Source organism: Acyrthosiphon pisum, chromosome A1 (assembly GCF_005508785.2).
Source record: "Acyrthosiphon pisum isolate AL4f chromosome A1, pea_aphid_22Mar2018_4r6ur, whole genome shotgun sequence".
NCBI classification, from domain to species: Eukaryota; Metazoa; Arthropoda; class Insecta; order Hemiptera; family Aphididae; genus Acyrthosiphon; species Acyrthosiphon pisum.
In genome coordinates this window covers 146467518-146473771 of record NC_042494.1, presented here as the reverse complement: position 1 = coordinate 146473771, position 6254 = coordinate 146467518, and positions in this window count along the sequence as shown.

Here is a 6254-nt window from a genome sequence, read left to right as displayed (position 1 = left end):
TTTTAAAATAATATTCATGCTAAGTTTAAAACATGTAAAATCAATGTTTATGTCACTGTTTTATTTAATACAGGTTTAGTTACCTACGTCTTTACTTAAGAATACGCCCGAGCTGGCCTCACGTTGACACACCACCAGACGCTCAACCGGGATGTGCTCTGAAGAAGCTCGATCTCGAAATCTTCTATCACATCTCCTCGAAACCCCTCACAACAAAGGGGTGACTTGATGGCACAAACTCCGCTGTCCTGGCTGCCAAGACCCTTGACAGGTGCATCTCTGGTGCCTGTGACGCCTCGATGCCACCCAGGACTCCCGGCCCGAGGGGCAAGAAGCCCATGTACTGGTGGACAGAGTGCATAGCAGCGCTGAGACCGAACGCACTCTCCTTACGCATGGCTTACCAATCCTGCCTGAGAAGACATGGATCTGATAAAGACACAGCTGCTAGGACCAATTTCGCTACTAGAAGGTGTGACCTAAGGAGGGAAATATGAAAATCTAAGCAGTGGCGTATTCTCGACGTTGATTAAAGTATTGTATATTTGTAGATATGTCCTATACTCTATAGATATTTGTATAAAATATAATAACATTTTTATATTCAAACTAAATGTGAATGGCATTTTTTTTCGGTATGATAAATATTTTAAAAGTGTGTAACACTCGTATCACGTATATGCAACATAGAATTATATTGATAATATAAGTATGGTATTATGATATTTATGTATTTCATCATGTCTCTGCCTAGTATTTTGAATTTAACTATCTAATATAATATTACTAGCAAATTCACTTTAACATTATTAGTGATATTTTTAAGTCGATCGAACTAAGCAGAGAAATTAAAAACCTGTGTTCAAGATACCTATAGAGTATCTTTGCAATGTACAATTTTGCATACTAATTATTTACTCAAGTGATATGAAAAATAATACATATGGCGTTCAATAACAAATAGTGAATAATATTATAGGTTACCTAGTAAAATATTGCTTGTAAAAGATATCGAGAAGTAGTATTCATTTGTGGTTCAGCGTTCACATTATTTTTTATTATTTTCTCATATTAAAATATTAAATCAAAATGATTTTTAATAATCAATATTTAATTAAGCTTACATTTATAGCAATTTCAGTTTGGGTTATGCCGGCGGCTACTGAACCCGATATAGTAAAATTAAATAGTAAGATAATAATTTATTGATTCAAAATGTTTATAATATTTGTGTTATATTTTTTATTTTATGCAGATTTAACAGCAATGAATTTTATAATATGTACTATAATTAATTTAAATATGAAAACTAACTATTGACATTTTATTATAATCTGGAGACAACCAGAACGTACGCAATTTCTTAAATTTCAGTTTAACTTAATATGGTATTAAAATTAATAAAAATATTATGCTTAACATTGTTTTAAAAAGTATAAAATATTCTTAAATCAGATTTGTATAAGCTTTTTCTAGTGTATTTGGTGAATTATAATAATATGTAAGCTCACAACATTCATGTGAATTATTTCAATTTGATTTTTGATTCGTCAAGCAACAATCAATTAAGAGGGTGTCACAATCGCATGTGTTGTATCCATCTTACATATGTACAACATTGCACAGCACGTAAAGAAGAAATTTATCCGTGCAACACCGTGCTTTTTATAAGGCATAAGCAAATGAAAAAAACAAAAAAACAAAATGTTTAGAAGCAAATAATTTTGGGCATGTACCAGTTGCCCCCAAAAGTACCTTTTTTTATACCAATTCCCCTTAAACTACCTAGAGCAAAATTTAACAGTTCCCCTCAACCAAATGAACCAGTTTCCCCCAAACGAATGTACCAGTTACCCTCATATGTTAATATATACACGATTACAATATATAGCCCGTAAAATAGGGAAGGTAAATATACAAATGAAAAATAAAATTATTTATAAATATAAAGTAAAATAGTATAAAATGATACAATCAAATTTTGATATTTTCAATTATAATATAATTATATGATATTGTATTTTGTAATAAAACAAAACAAATACATAAGCAGTGTAAACGAATTAAAAATATTACTAATTGCACATACTTAAACAAAAAAGCCAGAATTGAAGATTTTATAAATAAATATAAAAACAAGAATATTAGTAGACTGGATATTGTAAAATCTCCTAGTAATTATTATGAAAAAAAATAATATTTTATCTAATTTTTTTACTATTTTTTTTTTACATATAGAAACATATAGAATACAAAAAAAAAAACCTAATGTTAACTATACCCTAACGTATCCACCTTGCTATACCCCTATAAATAATATTATATTATTTACATTTAATAGTTCAATACTGGATAAGGATATATATCAATGTTTTAGGATAAAAATTATATAGATTTTGATAATTTTATAAATATAATATAATAAAATAAAATACAGAAAAATTTTAAAATTTTATATTTTTATAAACTAAGTTGACATGTAGCATGGGCCAGTGAAAAATGGTTCACAGGCTGGATGCGGCCCGTGGGTCGTCAGTTGTCCATCCCTGTTATAAGCAAATGAAAAAAACAAAATGTTTAGAAGCAAATAAGTAATACATTTTACTGTGTTTATGTTATCTAAAATATGGGCAAGCTGTTGCATAGATAATATACTACTCTATATGTTTAGAATATTTGGAGCAACTACTAGAAACACAAAAAGATAAATGTTGACCTGTCCAAAACACTTTTTGATATTATGTTGTACATTAATAATTGTAAGACGGAGACGACACAATATGCGGGTATGACATCATCTTAATATTATCATCAATAACATAGATATTTTTTTTACATTGTTTTAGAACTTAATTATTAATGAAAGTTATTTAGAAATTGTCTCGATTTGAATGATTCGTACAAAATAATCAGATGGATGGTTAAATATTTTTAATAGTTTACCTAATTTGAAGTAAATATACATGATTGACTTAAAAATTATATTTTTAGGGCTCTGTCAAGGTAATGTTTTTAATTAGTTCCTAATCAAATAGTAACATAGAAGAGTTATGATGTACACAATAGTTTATTAGCTCAAAAAAATATTGGTCTGGTGTAAAACTTCAGATCGAGGAAATCATATCAAAATAAATTCATAAGAAAAATACTATTGACAATTTTTCGTCAATAAAATTACCACAAAATGTTAGGGGCAGGAGAATGGTAGACCAAAAAAAAGAGTAAGAAGACTAAGAAGCAATACGTATACAACAGAAACATCATTTTAGATACTGCAGTATCCATGGATCATAATTGTTTATTGTAATTGGCTGGAAATAAAATTATTAAACGAAACACATTACAATAAGATATGTGATGAAACCAACTCTAGAAATAAAAAGAGTCCTTGGTAAAATCTAAAATAAATTGAGAGATACAGTGAAGGGGGGAGCTTAGCAATAGGGTATAATAAGTATCTTAAAAATACCATATGTTTAGTAAGATTTAGTTGACCATGTTAGATCATAAGAGATTGGTAAACTATTAAACTAACCAATGTATGGTACCTACTTAAGAATTTTTTTATATATCTTGTTTTAATCATTTTAAAATGTTATAGAACTTTTAAATACATCTATTGATTATATTGGTAAGGATATTATAATTAAAATACTTAATTTTATAACTAAGCATTGACTTGTATGATCTTAAAGGTAAATTTAACCTAAATAGGTGTTTTATAATTGTTATAGTGTTATATAATATTATATATTAATAATAGGTACTTATTTTTAATAATACATAGGTATTTGGATATTATTAAGTTTTATTATTTAATCAGTATTTTGATTTATTGTTCTCATACAACAATTAATTTATGTATCTCAACTAATTGAATTTTTTCGATTTTTATTATGATACTTTAGAGGAATTTTCATTTCATTAACTTCACCTTTCGTAGATAATTGGAATTTTTATAATTCTTAATTATGTTAATTGTTTTGGATTATTTATTTGTTTTTCTAATAAATTACAAAACGGTGTCATTTACTAATGTCTACCAGCCTATAAATTTTTTAGGCTCATGGATTTTACTTTTCAAAGCTATACGTAGGTATATATTATGAATTATAAAAGGTTGTCTGATAATAATATATGATCTAACCCATATTATTTAATTAAATGATAAAATATATTTCCACATAAGTACAAAGTACAAAGTACATTTTAGTTAACCATATAATACTTATATATTATCAATTATATATACGCACTAAATATAAAGTGTGATTCACCAATCATGCTAACAACCATTTTTTTCTTAGAGTATTTAACATAGATATTTGACTATAATACAAAAAAAAATATGCATTTATTTATTTATTATTACAAATATATAAAGTATTTTATTTATGCATAACATTCTAACTTCAAAACTTTGCGTGGTTAGTAAAATATAATACATTAATTTCTATATGATTTCTATAATTTCTAATTGTATTGCGGTTCCAATATGCCTCATTTCCATTCAATAGACATAAATTATTCGTAAATCGTGTTTATTAGCTAATCAGTGTTTCTATTTGTTGTTCCTATATCATTGGAATATCAATTTATTCAATTTTTTTAATTTTTAATATGATACTTTAGAGCAGGGACTGGAACCTTAAAATTTTTGAATTTATCGTAATCGGTTCCGGACCGGTTATCCAAAAATAAAATAACGATTCCGGTTCGGTTCTGGTTCTTTGATAAAAAAAAATAAAGGTACCGGTTCCAAATAATTTCGGTACCAAAAAGCAAGGCTGGGCAAGTTAATGATTTTTTTTAACTCAGTTAAGTTAATATGCACCAATAACAAACAGTTAAAAGTTAAAAGTTAATTTAACTATAGGTTAACTCAGTTAAGTTAAAAGTTAATACACACTTTTTGTTAACTTTTTATTCAGTTAAAAAAAAGTTAATTTGTTTATACAACGCTAACATACTTAATTTTTTTCAACCCAAAACTAAATTATAGACTATAGTGTTTATATTTTATACAGTGTTTCCATATTAGGTAAATTCGAATTATATACATTTTTTACTTTAAACAATTCACGGTAAATATTTTTTAACATGAAAACGAGATATACTGAAGTAGTGAAATATGATAAAATTAAAACAAAATAAATTAACTTAACTTACTTCTTGAAATGAAAAATTAACACGTTTATTAAAAAATAAATTTAGTAAGTTAACAGTTAAGTTAATGAAAAGCCAAAATTAACTAGTTAAGTTAAAAAGTTAATATAAAATTAACTTATTAACTTAACTTTAACTTTTTAACTCGTTAATGCCCAGCCTTGCCAAAAAGTATAATAATTTCAAATAGTCATCCAGAATGTGGGTATAATTGAGGTTAGGTTAGGTTAATTGAGGTATGAGAAATATTAGAAAACTCATAATATATCATAGATACATACTAGGTTCATAGGTTATACACAAAACCGTAATACCTTTAAATATGATAAAATAAAATAATTTTATTTTTGAATCTAAAAGTACCTTTTTAATTTAAAAATTCCGGTTCGGTTCCGGTACTTTATTATATTAAAATAAAGGTTTCGGTTCCGGTTCCGGTTCTTAATATTTTAAAGGTTCCGGTTCCAGAACCGGTTCTTTTAGGTTCGGTTCCAGTCCCTGCTTTAGAGGGCTATTTAGCTCATTAACCTTACTTTTAGAAAATAACTATAATTTGTAATTTTTTTGGATTATTTTTTTTTGAGTTCTTTATTAAGTTACAAAACAGTGTAATGAAAAAAATTGCATTTGAGGGATGGAGCAGACTCTAGATTGAAAATATCCTTTGTAAAACCAAAATTAAGTAGGGTGAATGGGTGATACAGTGAATGGGGTGTTAAACAATAAGCGCCGGGTTAAATTTGTAAGATCAGGCATTGTTTTATAAAAATGTATTTTAATCATTTTAAAATGTTATAGGTTATTTAAATCGAGGTGATATGACATATGGTACGGATATTGTAATTAACAAATACTTCAGTTTATTAAATCCCGATTTCGAAGTATATTAGATATAAGTGTAACATAATATAAGTATTGGCTATTATGATCTTAAACGTAAATTTAACTTTTTTTAATTTTACATATTTTAATTACATACAGCTGGTACCTATTTGGATATTTGAGGATAACATACTAAATATTTATTTATTTGTTTATATATTATTAATTACCTAACTCCAAAACATTGTGTGGTTAGTAAACTTTTA